Source organism: Heptranchias perlo, chromosome 20 (assembly GCF_035084215.1).
Source record: "Heptranchias perlo isolate sHepPer1 chromosome 20, sHepPer1.hap1, whole genome shotgun sequence".
In the NCBI taxonomy this organism is placed as follows: Eukaryota; Metazoa; Chordata; class Chondrichthyes; order Hexanchiformes; family Hexanchidae; genus Heptranchias; species Heptranchias perlo.
The window spans coordinates 17730421-17747985 of NC_090344.1; the positions used below are offsets into that span (position 1 = coordinate 17730421).

General features: G+C 45.8%; 1 non-coding gene and 1 pseudogene across 1 annotated transcript; one reads left to right on the forward strand and one right to left on the reverse strand.

Annotated features, from left to right (window-relative positions):
* Positions 1–250: 250 nt before the first annotated feature.
* Positions 251–17565, forward strand: part of LOC137335945 (zinc finger protein 271-like) — a 31677-nt pseudogene continuing 14362 nt past the window's right edge.
* On the reverse strand, positions 16174–16258 carry trnak-uuu (transfer RNA lysine (anticodon UUU)). The gene is given in 2 exon segments: positions 16174–16209; positions 16222–16258. It is a non-coding gene; the product is annotated as a tRNA-Lys (tRNA).

Genomic DNA, 17565 nt, shown 5'->3' on the forward strand with positions numbered 1-17565 from the left:
GGTGTTGCAGCACCGAATGGGCGGGTCTGAGCCCAGATGTCCGTCATTGTCTGAAGCATCATTTTTAAAAATTAATTTATCTTAAGCTCCAGGAGAAAACTTGACCTTTCTGTTGTGGCTTGAAACAAATGAAACCAGATGAGGTGGAGCAAACATTTCAACATTTGTTAGAAAAACACATTAATTAAGAACAGCCATCATGGATTATTTTAGATAACTCAAGTCCATTGATAAAGGGAATGTTGTGTAGATGGATTGTGAAAAGGTGTTTGATAAGATGCCGGACAAGAGGCTTGTTGATAAAAATAAGACTCAAGGTATTAAAATGAATGAGGCAGTGTGGGTCGGAAGTTGTGTGAAGGGCAGAAAACAGAGAGTAGTTGTTAATGGATGTTCTTCAGACAGGACAGATGTAAACAGTGCTGTCCCCCAGGGTCAGTGTTGGGACCATTGCTCTTCTCAATACAGAGAATGATCTGAGCTTGGGTATGTGGGACACAAGGTGAAAATCTCGAGATGACGCCAAAATTGGCAGCGTGGGGAACTGTGAAGAGGAGTGTCAGTGACTTCATTGTGACGTCCACAGGTTCGGAATCAGGCAGGTGAACCGGGTACGGTAGCATAGTGGTTATGTTACTGGGCTAGTAATCCAGAGGCCTGGACTAAAATCCAAAGTCATGAGTTCAAATCCTGCCACGGCAGCTGGCGAATTTAAATTCAATTAATTAAATTCAATTAATTAAATAAAAATCTGGAATTAAAATACTCGTATCAGTAATGATGGCCATGAAACTACCGGATTGTCGTAAAAACCCATCTGGTTCACGAATGCCCTTTAGGGAAGGAAGCCTGCCGCCCTTACCCGGTCTGGCCTGTATGTGACTCCAGACCCACAGCAATGTGGTTGATTCTTAATTGCCCTCTGAAATGGCCTCGCAAGCCACTCAGTTGTAAAATCTCGCTACGAAAAGTCATAATAAGAATAAAACCGGACGGACCACGAGGCACCGGACACGACAACGGCAAAACACCAAGCCCAGTCGACCCTGCAAGGTCCTCCTGACTAGCATCTGGGGACTTGTGCCAAAATTGGGAGAGCTGTCCCACAGACGAGTCAAGCAACAGCCTGACATAGCCATACTCACAGAATCATATCTTTCAGCCAACGTCCCAAACTCTTCCATCACCATCCCTGGGTATGTCCTGTCCCACCGGCAGGACAGACCCACCAGAGGTGGCGGTACAGTGATATACAGTCAGGAGGGAGTGGCCCTGGGAGTCCTCAACATTAACTCTGGACCCCATGAAATCTCATGGCATCAGGTCAAACATGGGCAAGGAAACCTCCTGCTGATTACCACCGACCGTCCTCCCTCAGCTGATGAATCAGTCCTCCTCCATGTTGAGGAAGCACTGAGGGCAGCAAGGGCACAAAATATACTCTGGGTGGGGGACTTCAATGTCCATCACCAAGAGTGGCTCGGCAGCACCACTGCTGACCGAGCTGGCCGAGTCCTGAAGGACATAGCTGCTAGACTGGGCCTGCGGCAGGTGGTGAGCGAACCAACACGAGGGAAAAACTTACTTGACCTCGTCCTCACCAATCGACCTGTCGCAAATGCATCTGTCCATGACAGTATTGGTAGGAGTGACCACCGCACAGTCCTCGTGGAGTTGAAGTCCCGTCTTCGCACTGAGGACACCATCCAACGTGTCGTGTGGCACTACCACCGTGCTAAATGGGATAGATTCAGAACAGATCTAGCAGCTCAAAACTGGGCATCCACGAGGCGCTATGGGCCATCAGCAGCAGCAGAATTGTATTCCAGCACAATCTGTAACCTCAAGGCCCGGCATATTCCTCACTCTACCATTACCAACAAGCCAGGGGATCAACCCTGGTTCAATGAGGAGTGTAGAAGTGCATGCCAGGAGCAGCACCAGGGGTACCTAAAAATGAGGTGCCAACCTGGTGGAGCTACAACTCAGGACTACACGCATGCTAAACAGCGGAAGCAACATTTCCAAAGACAGAGCTAAGCGATTCCACAACCAACGGATCAGATCAAAGCTCTGCAGTCCTGCCACATCCAGTCGTGAATGGTGGTGGACAATTAAACAACTAACGGGAGGAGGAGGAGGCTCTGCAAACATCCCCATTCTCAATGATGGCGGAGTCCAGCACTGTGAGTGCAAAAGACAAGGCTGAAGCGTTTGCAACCATCTTCAGCCAGAAGTGCCGAGTGGATGATCCATCTCAGCCTCCTCCCGATATCCCCACCATCACGGAAGCCAGTCTTCGGCCAATTCGATTCACTCCACGTGATATCAAGAAACGGCTGAGTGCACTGGATACAGCAAAGGCTATGGGCCCCGACAACATCCCAGCTGTAGTGCTGAAGACTTGTGCTCCAGAACGAGCTGCGCCTCGAGCCAAGCTGTTCCAGTACAGCTACAACACTGGCATCTACCCGACAATGTGGAAAATTGCCCAGGTATGTCCTGTCCACAAAAAGCAGGACAAATCCAATCCGGCCAATTACCGCCCCATCAGTCTACTCTCAATCATCAGCAAAGTGATGGAAGGTGTCATCGACAGTGCTATCAAGCGGCACTTACTCACCAATAACCTGCTCACCGATGCTCAGTTTGGGTTCCGCCAGGACCACTCGGCTCCAGACCTCATTACAGCCTTGGTCCAAACATGGACAAAAGAGCTGAATTCCAGAGGTGAGGTGAGAGTGACTGCCCTTGACATCAAGGCAGCATTTGACCGAGTGTGGCACCAAGGAGCCCTAGTAAAATTGAAGTCAATGGGAATCAAGGGGAAAACTTTCCAGTGGCTGGAGTCATACCTCGCACAAAGGAATATGGTAGTGGTTGTTGCAGGCCAATCATCTCAGCCCCAGGGCATTGCTGCAGGAGTTCCTCAGGGCAGTGTCCTAGGCCCAACCATCTTCAGCTGCTTCATCAATGACCTTCCCTCCATCATAAGGTCAGAAATGGGGATGTTCGCTGATGACTGCACAGTTTTCAGTTCCATTCGCAACCCCTCAGATAATGAAGCAGTCCGAGCCTGCATGCAGCAAGACCTGGACAACATCCAGGCTTGGGCTGATAAGTGGCAAGTAACATTCGCGCCAGATAAGTGCCAGGCAATGACCATCTCCAACAAGAGAGAGTCTAAACACCTCCCCTTGACATTCAACGGCATTACCATCGCCGAATCCCCCACCATCAACATCCTGGGGGTCACCATTGACCAGAAACTTAACTGGACCAGCCATATAAATACTGTGGCTACAAGAGCAGGTCAGAGGCTGGGTATTCTGCGGCGAGTGACTCACCTCCTGACTCCCCAAAGCCTTTCCACCATCTACAAGGCACAAGTCAGGAGTGTGATGGAATACTCTCCACTTGCCTGGATGAGTGCAGCTCCAACAACACTCAAGAAGCTCGACACCATCCAAGATAAAGCAGCCCGCTTGATTGGCACCCCATCCACCACCCTAAACATTCACTCCCTTCACCACCGGCGCACTGTGGCTGCAGTGTGCACCATCCACAGGATGCACTGCAGCAACTCGCCAAGGCTTCTTCGACAGCACCTCCCAAACCCGCGACCTCTACCACCTAGAAGGACAAGGGCAGCAGGCGCATGGGAACAACACCACCTGCACGTTCCCCTCCAAGTCACACACCATCCCGACTTGGAAATATATCGCCGTTCCTTCATTGTCGCTGGGTCAAAATCCTGGAACTCCCTTCCTAACAGCACTGTGGGAGAACCGTCACCACACGGACTGCAGCGGTTCAAGAAGGTGGCTCACCACCACCTTCTCGAGGGCAATTAGGGATGGGCAATAAATGCTGGCCTTGCCAGCGACGCCCACATCCCGTGAACGAATAAAAAAAAACATTATGCTATTCCAGCACATCCTCCCTTAGTGCCTGTGATTTCCCCAAAGTCTGTTCATTCCCACTTTAATATTGTCAGCATCCTTTTAATTTTAACTGCAAACTTGACTGTAATAACCATCATGCATCCTTCTCGGCCCACCAGCACTTTCTTATTGAATACACGTTACATGGTTCATACTATATTAATACACAGTACAGTTTACATTTCGAGATACATAGATTCATAGTACATTTCATTGTACTTCTACTATTGATTATAATTATACTAAATTATATCTGTTAATGGGTTAATCCTTACACATTGTTCTTGTTCTTCCTGACTCGAAACACCATTGTAAAGGAGCCTTCTGTTCCGTTCCGAGGAGCCCTGAACCACGGAAGAGAGCAGCTGGGACACATTTCTTACACGCCTCAAGATTAACCCGCATGGCGACTTTGCTGTCAGGGAAGAGAGACGGGAAAGACCAAAGTGCCGTTTGCCCCTCTCAGTGTGGCCCTGAAGGACTGTGTCCAGGCTGAAGTTCTGTTCCCACCGGACGAACCTCCTCCCAGATTGTCCTTTCTGAGCTCCAGTCAGGTGATGCTAAACACTCAGGTGGGAAAGACCAAAATCTACAACAAGGTGTTTGAAACTAAGCTGATTTATTCAACATGTATCCAGAAAATTAAACTCCAGCCCACTTATAGGGGTTATTAACATCAGCAGAATCAAACCCCAACTGTCAGAATGAACATGGTTCAGTCCTGGATGGGATTAACAGCAGAATCCAACCCCTGCAGTCATATGTGAACTCGCTGGTGTCTCAGCACGTGTGATGACTGAGTGAATCCCTTCCCACATATGGAGCAGGTGAACAGTCTCTCCACAATATGCACGAGTTGATGTGTCAGCAGTTCATTTCTGCTTTTAAAGCTCTTCTCACAGTCAGCGAATTAAAAGGTCACTCAATAGTGTGAACAAGTTGATATCTCAGAAGGTGGGATGAATTAGTGAATCTCTTCCCACACACGGAGCAGGTGAACAGTCTCTCCCCAGTGTGAGTGTGTTGGTGTTTCAGGAGATCATTTGTGCTTTTAAAACACTTCTCACAGTCAGAACATTTAAAAAGTCTCTCCCCAGTGTGAGTACGTTGGTGTGTCAGCAGATTCCTTTTGCTTTTAAACCTCAGCTCACAGTCAGAACATTTAAAAGGTCTCTCATCAGTGTGAACTCGCTGGTGTCTCAGCAGGGTGTATGACCGAGTAAATCTCTTCTTACACACAGAGCAGGAGAACGGCCTCTCCCCAGTGTGAGTGCGTTGGTGTGTGTCAGCAGATTAATTTTGCTGTTAAACCTCTTCTCAGACGGAACATTTTAAAGGTGTCTCATCTGAGTGAAGTCGCTGGTGTATCCGCAGGTTGGATGACAGAGTAAATCTCTTCTTACTCATGGAGCAGGAGAACGGCCTCTCCCCAGTGTGAACTCGCTGGTGTACCAGCAGGTTGGATGACAGAGTAAATCTCTTCTTACACACGGAGCAGGAGAACGGCCTCTCCCCAGTGTGAACTCGCTGGTGTTTCAGCAGGTGGGATGACAGAGTAAATCTCTTCTTACACACGGAGCAGGAGAACGGCCTCTCCCCAGTGTGAGTGTGTTTGTGCGTCAGCAGATTAATTTTGCTTTTAAACCTCTTCTCACTGTCAGAACAATTAAAAGGTCTCTCGTCGGAGTGAAGTCGCTGGTGTATCAGCAGGTTGGGTGACTGAGTGAATCTCTTCCCACACACAGAGCAGGAGAACGGCCTCTCCCCAGTGTGAACTCGCTGGTGTGCCATCAGGTGGGATGACCTAGTAAATCTCTTCTTGCACAAGGAACAGGAGAACGGCCTCTCCCCAGTGTGAGCGCTTTGATGTCTCAGCAGATGAGTTTTTCTTTTAAAGCTCCTCTCACAGTCAGAACATTTAAAAGGTCTCTCATCAGTGTGAACTCGCTGATGTCTCAGCAGGTTGGATGACTGAGTGAATCTCTTCCCACACACGGAACAGGTGAACGGCCTCTCCCCAGTGTGACTGTGTCGATGAGTTTCCAGCTCTGACGGGTAATTGAATCCCTTCCCACAGTCCCCACATTTCCACGGTTTCTCCGTGGTCCGGGTGTCCTTGTGTCTCTCCAGGTTTGACGATCAGTTGAAGCCTCGTCCACACACAGAACACGTGTACGGTTTCTCCCCGCTGTGAATGGTGTGATGTTTTTTCAGGCTGTGTAACTGGTTAAAGCTCTTTCCACAGTCAGTGCACTGGAACACTCTCACTCGGGTGTGTGTGTCTCGGTGCTTTTCCAGTCACACTGATGTTTGAAATCTTCTCCCACAGACAGAACAGACAAACATTTCTCCTTCCACATTCAAAGGCCGATGATAGTCATGTCCTGATGAATCGAATGACTCTGTCAGATTTGACGTGATCTTTGGTTTGAGTTTCCCTCTGCAAATCCTCCCCTTCTCATACCCTGTAAAAGGAGGTTATAAAAGTTATCACTGTAAATACAGGATAGAAATTCAGAACAGACAATTCGAGTTTCTATGGAACATTCTTTCCTCTCTTTTTCCTCAAAGCTGTAAATCCCCATCCCACACACTCTCCCTCCTCCCTGTGCTGAAATCCAAACTCATCGCATCATCTTTCAGTGTCCCTAAACCATGAGCAAAAGGGTGAGAGAGCGTGAGAGAGTGAATGTGAGAGAGTGAATGTGAGAGTGAGAGAGTGAGTGTGAGAGAGTGAGTGTGAGAGAGTGAATGTGAGAGAGTGAGTGTGAGAGAGTGAGTGTGAGAGAGTGAGTGTGAGAGAGTGAGTGTGAGAGAGTGAATGTGAGAGAGTGAATGTGAGAGAGTGAATGTGAGAGAGGGAATGTGAGTACAGCAGTGGGCTCGATGTGGAGAATGAAGTGGGGCAGGTGGACCATGTTTCAGTGGAGCAGCAGTGATCATAATCTCAATAGGTTTAGAACAGTTACGGAAAAGGACAAGGGACAAACAAATGTGAAAATAATTAAATGCAGGAGGGATAATTTCAGTGAGTTAAAAAGGGATCTTGTCCAGGTGGACTGGAATCAAAAATTGGCAACAAAACAGTAATTGAATAATGGGAGACCTTCAAGGAGGAGTTGCTTTGGGTATAGCGTAGACAGATTCCCACGAGGAGGAATCGAACGGCCTCGAAAGCTCGAGCTCCCTGGATGACTAAAGACACAGAGATCACCATTTCCCCTTCATTTACAGACTCTCCCTGACCGATCACCATTTCTGCTTCATTTACAGACTCTCCCTGACCGATCACCATTTCTGCTTCATTTACAGACTCTCCCTGACCGATCACCATTTCTGCTTCATTTACAGACTCTCCCTGACCGATCACTATTTCCCCTTCATTTACAGACTCTCCCTGACCGATCACCATTTCTGCTTCATTTACAGACTCTCCCTGACCGATCACCATTTCTGCTTCATTTACAGACTCTCCCTGACCGATCACCATTTCTGCTTCATTTACAGACTCTCCCTGACCGATCACCATTTCTCCTTCATTTACAGACGCTCCCTGACCGATCACCATTTCTCCTTCATTTACAGACGCTCCCTGGGAATTCCCAGTTTACACCGCGCATGCGCGGGGCCGCGGCCTTTAGTTCAGAGTTGGTCCGGAGCGAAACGGGAGAAACCGGAAACCGGCGGGTAGTGAGGGGGGATAATGTTCACTGTTTTATATTCGGGTCTGGGGCCGCACTCGGGGTTTGTGAAGCCTGAGCCTGGGCCTGAGCCCGGACCCGGGCCCCGGGGTTTATTGATCCTCTTGCTCCGATCCTCTCACCTGCACCGAACGCGCTCCTCCCGCAGCCTCGACTGACCGCGCATGCTCAGGACACGCTGCCCGATAATGAGTCAGACTGCGCCTGCGCACTGTGCTCCACTGATTCAGATAGGGCACAATCTGTACCGCGCAGCATGCTGGGTGATGCAGCCGCCATTGATGATCTTAATTTCTGGCCGTAAAGCAAAGACATTGGAAGCAGAGAGAGCGCGTTTGGACCAAGGATTAGAAAATAAACTGAAACCCCAGCCCTTCGTGCCATTTGAACCGGCACAAACACACAGCGTTTACGCGCCCACCCTCCCCCCTCTTTGGTGAACTCCAGAAAATACTTTCTTCGGTCACTTTTATTAAATTTGTTGTATTAAATGTTGCAACTGACGGGTTCAATTAATGTTTATTTTCCAACTGCACCTCAGGACCGCCAGTCTCACCATTAACCCCGCCCTGGTGATTAAGGAGAGTTCTGCACCAATAGGAGGAGCGTAAATTTATCGGAATTTCCAATAATTAGTGGGGTGCCGCAGCGATCAGTGCTGGGGCTCAACTATTTCCAATATATATCAATGACTTGGATGAAGGAACAGAGTGTCTTGTGGCCAAATTTGCTGATGATACAACGATAGGTGGAAAACCAAGTTGCGATGAGGACACAAAGTGTCTGCGAAGGGACGCTGACAGGTTGAGCTAATGGGCAAAAAATTGGCAGATGGAATATAATGTGGGAAAATGTGAATTCATCCACTTTGGGAGGAAAACATAAAAAAAGCAAAATATTATTTGAATGGAGAAATACAACAAAATGCTGTGGTACAGAGTGATCTGGCAGTCCTCTTGCATGAAACACAATAAGTCAACATATAGGTGCAGTGGGTAATCCGGACGGCAAACAGAATATTGGCGTTTATTTCTAGGGGGTTGGAGTGTTAAAGCAGGGAAGTCATGCTACAACCGTACAGGGTGCTGGTGAGACATCTGGAGTACTGAATACAGTCCTGGTGCCCTTATTTAAGGAAGGACATACTTGCATTGGAGGCTGTTGAGATAAGGTTCACGAGGTTGATTCCGGGAATGGAAGGGTTGTCTTATGAGGAAAGATCGAACAGGCTGGGTCTACACTCATTGGAGTTTAGAAGAATGAGAGTGGATCTTATTGAAACATACAAGATTCTGAGGAGACTCGACAGGGTAGATGCTGAGAGAATGTTATCTCTCATGGGGGAATCTAAAACTAGGGGGCATAGTCTCAGAATAAGGGGTCGCCCGTTTGAGACGGAAATGAGGAGGAATTTCTTCTCCTAGAGGGTCGTGAATGTTTGGAATTCTTTACCCCAAAAAGCTGTGGAAACTGAGTCATTGAATACATTCAAGGCTGAGTTACACAAATTTTTGATCAGCAAGGGAGTTAAAGGATTTGGGGAAAGGCGGAAAAGTGGAGTTGAGGCAAACATCAGATCAGCCATAATCTCATTAAATAGCAGAGCAGGCTCGAGGGGCCGAATGGCTTACTCCTGCTCCTATCTCGTGTGGACTTTTGGTCTTATGGTAAATTGACAGGAGAGATGATCGGACAGTTGGCCCTCCAGCCAATCGGAGTGTTTGAGGGTCGGGAGTTGTGGCATCGAATGGGCGGGTCTGAGCCCAGATGTCCGTCATTGTCTGAAGCATCATTTTTAAAAATTAATTTATCTTAAGCTCCAGGAGAAAATCGACCTTTCTGTTGTGTCTTGAAACAGATGAAACCAGATAAGGTGGACCAAACATTTCATAATTTGTGAGAAAAACACATTAATTAAAAAACAGCCAACATTGATTATTTGAGATAATTCAATGCTGCTGATGAAGGGAATGAAATCGATGTTTTGTAGATGGATTGTGAAAGATGTTTGATAACATGCCAGACAGGAGGCTTATTGATAAAATTAATATTCGCTGTATTTAAATGAGTGGGGCAGTGTGGATAGGAAGTTGTTCAAAGGGCAGAAAACAGAGAGTAGTGTTTAATGGATGTTCATCAGGCTGGAGGGACGTAAACAGTGGTATCCCCCAGGGTCAGTGTTGGGACCATTGCTCTTCTCAATATAGAGAATGATCTGAGCTTGTGTATGTGAGACACTAAATGGTCAAAGTTTAAAAGTAGAGGATCAGAGAGACTTAGGGGAGGAAGGTTCTAACTAAAGCATTGTCTTATTAATTAACAAGTCTGAGAGTCAGCAACTTTAATGCCTTATTAACAAATATATGAGAACATTCTCTTTCCTCTACCGTACCAGAGTAAACATGCAAGTCCACCGTGTACATTAGATGATCCCGCTGGATGGAACCTCAGGCGCCCTGAGTTTGACTTCCAGTGTTTCCAGTCCCGACTGCCCCTTACATCATGTTCCCCTCACTTTTATACACTGCAGTGATCCAACTCTGTCACTGGAGCTGGAACTTCCCTAGCCTGTGGTTTACTAAGACACATTGCTTGGTTCCCAGCAGTTATTTTTCTTCAGTAGCGTTCTCATGACCCCTAAATTATATGTGACTCCAGACCCACAGCAATGTGGTTGATTCTTAATTGCCTTCTGAAATGGCCGAGCAAGCCACTCAGTTGTACAATCTCGCTAAAGAACGTCATAATTAGAATAAAACCGGACGGACGCCCCTGCATCGGACCACTGGGCACTGGACACGACAAAGGCAAACCAAGCCCAGTCTACCCTGCAAAGTCCTCCTCACTAACATCTGGGGACTTGTGCCAAAATTGGGACAGCTGTCCCACAGACTAGTCAAGGAACAGCCTGACATAACCATATTAACAGAATCATGCCTTTCAGCCAAAGTCCCAGTCTCTTCCATCACCATCCCTGGGTATGTCCTGTCCCACCGGCAGGACAGACCCACCAGAGGTGGCGGTACAGTGATATACAGTCAGGAGGGAGTGGCCCTGGGAGTCCTCAACATTGACTCCGGACCCAATGAAATCTCATGGCATCAGGTCAAACATGGGCAAGGAAACCTCCTGCTGATTACCACAGAGAGACTGTGACTTGCACATTCCCCTCAAAGTCACACACCATCCCGACTTGGAAATATATCGCCGTTCCGTCATCGTCGCTGGGTCAAATCCTGGAACTCCCAACCTAACAGCACTGTGGGAGAACCTTCACCACACGGACTGCAGCGGTTCATGAAGGCGGCTCACCCAACACCTCCTCAAGGGCAATTAGGGATGGGCAATAAATGCTGGCCTCGTCAGCGACGCCCACATCCCATGAATGAATATAACAAACTACGCTGCTTGTTGTAAATTAGAATCCTGGAATCAAAGAAATTTACGGCATAGAAAGAGGTCATTCGGCCCATTGTGTCAGTGCCGGCCGACAAACAACGATCCTGCTTAATCCCACTTTCCAGCCCTTGGTCTGTTGCCTTGTAGGTTACGGCACTTCAAGTACATACCCACGTACTCTTTAAATGCGATGAAGGTGTCCGCCTCTACCACCCTTTCAGACAGTGAGTTCCAGACCCCCACAACCCTTGGGTGAAGGAATTTCTCCTCAGCTCCCCACTAATCCTTCTACCAATCACTTTAAATCAAAGCCCCCAGTTATTAACCTCTCTGCTAAGGGAAATGGGTCCTTCCAATCCACACTCGGCCCCTCATAATTTTGTTCACCTCCATTAAATCTGCCCTCAGCCTCCCCTGTTCCAGAGAAAATAACCCCAGCCTTTCCAATCTTTTCCCTTCGCTAAAATTTTACAGTCCAGGCAACATCCTTGTAAATCTTTCTTGCCTTGTATAAAATGTCTGCTATTTGAAAGTCGTGATATTGATCAAAGTCTGCGTTAAGTTTTGTTGCCATTTGTGATCTATTACCTGACACTTTAAATGTTGCCGACCTTTAACTGTAGCTCACAGTGTCTGAACAGTCACTGTTATCATTAGCCTTTTATATATCTTCTTGTGATCCATCTCCTTAACAACACGAGCTGATCACAGCAATGTTTCCTTCAAATGGAATCTCATTGTGAAAAATGCACAATTTCAAAGCGAAGCAACATATGCAAGATTGGTAGGAGATGCGACTGGAGATAATGGGCCTGGGGCACTGAGAACATCTCTTGAGCATTAAGATATTCAGTATCCGAAGAAGCTGGGAGATGAGGTCGTTGTGTCTATTTATCCAGGTATCTGCAAAATCCATCGTCTCTCAATGCTCAGCATCATTCTCCCGCTCTCCTGCTTTCCAGTTAAGGTTTTTTTCTCGTTAAGTCGCAGTATTTGCTTTGAACATCTATTTCACCTGCATCTGGAGGAGCAGAGGAGGCTGGAGATAAAGTAGTGACAGAAACAGAAGGAGATGGCTCGTGATGGCAGAATCTTGTGTGTGCCGGTTGCTTCAAGTGAGACATGACAGCCCTGTGTTGCCCTGCATCATTCCAAGGAGCTGCACTGATTCGGTGCGTGCGTTTTGGAAATGGAAACAGTTCCACCAGCAGCTTGTGGTAATATTTCCCCTCACTGTCCATTTCATTTATCCACCAACCCGCAATTGGTGCTGTCATTGTCTGAACAAGTCTTTCATGTTCCAACAGCAAATTCATTTTTATGCGAGCAACTTGTCTGGGGCTAAAGTGACGTGAGTTTCAAAGGGACAAGTCGGAAAGGCAGCGTTGGTCTGCTTGCTTGAATGAAAATTGCAGCAGATTCGCTGGTGGTCTCGTGCTGAGGATTCGGCGCTCTCGCCGCCGTGGCACCATGTTTGATTCCCGATCAGGAAACTTGACTTTCCTGGTGTTGTTCAAAATAGCACCAACCAAATTCCCCCGACTAAGCACAAAGCTCGCTCCTGATCAACATGAGCAATTTCACCGCTCCCCATAAGAGCGATACACAATGCACTTTCTTGCCTTCTGTAAAATGCCTCCTGTTCCAAAGTCGTGCCGCTCATCAAAGTCTGCATGAAGATATCATGCCATTTCTGTCATGATTTGGAAAAGCTCTGTTGCCTGACACTTTAAATGTTGGCGACCTTTAACTGTAGCTCACAGTGTCTGAACAGTCACTGTTATCATTAGCCTTTTATGTATCTTCTTGCACTCCATTTGCTGAACAACTCTCGCTGATCACAGCATCGTTTTCTTCAAATTGAATCCCAGTGAGAAAAAATGTACAATTTCAAAGCTAAGCAAATTGTGCAAGATTGGAAAAAGACTATGAGAGGACATAATTGGCTTGGATCGGTAATCTGTTGAGCATTAAGACATTCATTATCTGAAGGAAGCACTGAGATGAGATTTTTGTCCAGATTTATCAGTATAGAAAAGAAGCAAGGAGTTGAGATCCTTTTGTCCATTCACCCTGCAACATACAAAATCCTTCGCCTCTCAATGCCCAGCATCTTTCTTTCCAACTCCTTGCTCTGCAGGGAAGTCTTGGTTTCATTAATTCTCCGTGTGTGCAGCAAACATCTAATTCACCTGGCAGATCTGGCCGTGTCTTCGAGTCAAACGTCATCCCATCGTGTTGACATCATGTTAGCAAATCAAGATAAGCCGTTTTATGTTGATGGAATGCATTCGAGCCAGTTTTCCAGATCAATATGTCGAGGAACCAACAAGGGAACAGGCTATTTTAGATCTAGTATTGTGTAATGAGACTGGATTAATTAGTAATCTTATAGTAAATGATTCTCTGGGGAAGAATGATCATAATATGATAGAATTGCATGTTGAGTTTGAGAGTGATGTCGTTAAGTCCGAAACTAGGGTTTTAAATTTAAACAAAAACAATGACGAAGTTATGAGGGGTGAGTTGGCTAAGGTAGTTTGGGAAATTAGATTAAAATATGATGGCAGATAAGCAATGGCGAACATTTAAAGAAATAATTCATTATTCCTCGACAAAATTACATTCGTTTGAGGATTAAAAACTCCAACGGAAAAGTGGTGCAACCTTGGTTAACTGGAGAAATTAATGATAGTATTAGGTTAAAAGAGCCTTACAATTTTGCCAAAAAGAGTACGATTAGGAGGGTTTTGGAAATCAGCAAAGGATGACCAAGAAATTGCTAAAATGGGAGAAAATAGAATGAGGGTAAACCAGCAAGAAATATAAAAATGGATTGTTAGAGCTTCTACAAGTATGTATAAAGGAAGTGATTAGCGAAAGTAAACACGTGTCCCTTGGAGGCAGAGACAGGAGAATTTACAATGGAGAATAAGAAAATGGCAGAGACGTTAAACAAGTATTTTGTATCTGTCGTCATCGTAGAAGACACAAAAATCATACCAGAACTATTGGGGAACCAAGGTTCTAATGAGAGTGAGGAACGTAAAGCAATTAAGATTAGCAATGAAAAAGTACCGATAAATTAATGGGACTAAAAGCTGACAAATTCATTGGCCTTGATGGCCTACATCCTAGGGTTTTAAAAGAGTTGGCTGCAGAGATAGTGGATGCATTGATTTTATTTTCCAGAGTTCCCATGATTCTTGAAAGGTCCCCATGGATTGGAAGATACCAAATGTAACCCCGCTGTTCAAGAAAAGAGGAAGAGAGAAAACAGGGAACGACAGGCTATTTAGCCTCAAAATAGTAGTCGGGAAATTGCGAGAATTTATTGCTAGGGACTTGGTAAGAGGACACTTAGAAAATCATAATATGGTTAGGCACATGGAACACCCTTTTATGAAAGGGAAATCGTGTATGACAACTCTATTAGAGGTTTTGAGGGTGCAGATAGAAGGTACGTTGGTTCTGTCTTCACAAAGGAGGACACAAATAACCTCCCGGAAATGTTCGGGTACCAAAGGTCAAGTGAGAGGGAGAAACTGAAGGAAATCAGTATTAGGAAAAAAATAGTGCTAGGGAAATTAATGGGGCTAAAAGCTGACAAATCCCCAGGGCCTGATAATCTACATCCCAGAGTACTAAAGGAAGTGGCCTTGGAAATAATGGATGCATTGGTGGTCATCTTCCAAAATTCTATGGACTTTGGAACAGTTCCTACAGTTTGGAGGGTGGTAAATGTAACCCCACTATTGAAAAAAGGAGGGAGAGAAAAAACAGGGAATTACCGACCAGTTAGTCTAACATCATTAGTGGGGAAAATGCTGGAGTCTATTATAAAGGATGTGATAACAGAACACATAGAAGGTAAAACGGATTGGACAAAGTCAACATGGGTTTATGAAAGGGATTGGGGATTTGTTGACGTACAGAAAACAGAAAGTCGGAATGAAGAGGTCATTTTCGGGTTGGCAGGTTGTAACTCGTGGAGTGCCGTGAAGATCAGTGCTTGGGCCTCAGCTGTTTACAATCTATATTAATGAATTAGAGGGGACCGAGTGTAATGTATCCAAGTTTGCTGACGATACAAAACTAGGTGGGAAAGTAAGCTGTGAGGAGGACGCAAAGAGGATGCAAAGTGATACAGACAGGTTAAGCGAGTGGGCCAGAAGTTGGCAAATTAAGTATAAAGTGGGGAAATGTGAGCTTATTCACTTTGGTAGGAAGAATAGAAAAGCAGAATACTTTTGAAAAGGTGAGAGATTAAGAAATGTTGGTATTCAGAGGAACGTGTGTGCTTGGACACGGATCACGGAAAGTTAATATGCAGGTGCAGCAAGCAATTATGAAAGCAAATGGTATGTTGGCTTTTATTGTGAGGTGGTTGGATTACAAAGATAAGGATGCGTTGCTGTAATTATATACCTGAGGAAGGAGGAAGTCTCCGAAAGCTTGTGAATTTAAAATAAAATTGCTGGACTATAACTTGGTGTTGTAAAATTGTTTACAGTAATTATATAGGGCTTTGGTGAGAATGCATCTGGAGTACTGTGTACAGTTTTGATCTCCTTATCTGGGGATCGATATACTTGTCTTCGGGTGGGTGCAACAAAGGTTCACTAGATTGATTCCTTGGATAAGAGGGTTGTCCTGTGAGGGGAGATTGAGTAGAATGGGCCTATATTCTCTGCAGTTTACAATAATGAGGTGATCTCATTGAAACATGTGAAATTCTTAGAGGGCTTGACAGGGTAGATGCTGGGATGCTGTTTCCTCTCGCTGGAGAGTCTGGAACTAATGGTTATAATCTCATGATAAGGGGCCGACCATTTAGTACAGTGATTTCTTCACTGAGACGGTTGTGAACCATTGGAATTCTCTACCCCAGAGGCCTGTGAATGCTGAGCCATTGAATAGATTCAAAACTGAGGATCGAGAGATTTTTGGACACAAAAGAACTGAAGGGATATGGGGATAGGTCGGGAAAGTGGAGTTGAGTTCGAAGATCAGCAATGACCTTATCAGATGGCGAAGCAGGCTCCAGCGACTGTTTGGCCAACTCGTGCTCCTTTCGCTGATGTGGGTCCGCTGAAAAAGCAGAACTTGCCAGCTGTTGTAAAACTTTTTGCCTGAACAGGGACTTGAACCCTGGACCCTCAGATCACTACCTATTTTAAAAGTCTGATGCTCTACCGACTGAGCTATCCAGGCTCGCTGTCAAATTGATTTCCATTGTAGCGATTCATGGTGGGACTCTGAATTATCCCTGTCGATGCCGAATTCGGGGGAGTATCCCTTTTGTGCAATTTTCAGCAACGTGTTGAGGAGAATCCTTGTTTCCGTTGAACATGGTGTAAGAAATATGGACAGTGAAATCATGAGTTTACAACTCTTCTTGTTTGTACAAAATGTCTTGTCATTCGTTTGCAGCAATAAAAAAAAACACTTTTCCCAGTGGCTCAAAAACTAAACTTTTTCCACACGGGAGCTGGAAAAGGCCTCTCGACATTTCAGCCGATCAACAATTGAAAGCTGAATAATTTCACCCGATGCACCGTGACAACGGGCAGCAGATTTGTCTCCCGAATTTTCCCTACACGACACTTCAAACCGATGAATACCTGCTTCACGGAAAGAAGAATTGTGTTTTTGGTTCTTTCGATTTAAAGATGTCGTGCCGGCCCCTTTACCATTTCAACTATCACCAATTGCCCCCTCTCCCTCCTATGTCCAAATAAACTCTCACCTGCTTTTGTAAGACGGGAGGCCAGAGGAGCCTCAGTGCCCACATGGGGACATGAAGAAGTCGATGCGTTATGGAACCGGTTGGACCTTGATCTCCAGTCAAAATGTTTAGAAGGTTCAACTATTGACATGGCGCTGGAGCTCACAATCTCGGCATTTCTCGAGTGTATAATTATTGTAGAAATAACGCGCGCCGACCGATTGCGCCACTGGAGCCGCGCACGGTCTGTGTCACCAGTGCTCCCATCAAACAGCTTCATCCTCGGTCTCTCAATTATCGCTTCGTGATCTTTCCCACACAGAAGCCTCGAACCAAGAGGCGATTCGTTAAACATCAGCAGTGAACTTTAAAAGCCGTGGAATCTGAAACAAAACCCCAAAAGATAAGACTTTAAATTATATTAGTAATGATTTAAGGACAGTTTTTTCATGGTATTTAAGGAGGATTTGCGGAAATTGGGAGCTGAAAGTAAGAAACTCTCTCAGAGCTGTCGTTGATTGAAGAGATGGGCGTTATTTCATTTGAAAACCGAGGCTCGGAACTTCCTGATGGAGAAGTGTGACAGAAGATTGTGGTTAGTGGCAGTTGCCGGGGAGATCGAGAGGAGAGGGAGAAAAGTCAAAGTCACAGCTGTGACAGCTCAAGTGCTCTGCTTATCTGTAATATTTAAAAAGTATTGTACAGTACAGGGCAAACCGATTTAGTGTCGGTTATCAAAAATACTAAAAGACACGGGGTCAAAGGCGGATTTGTGAAGAGGGAACGGATTTAA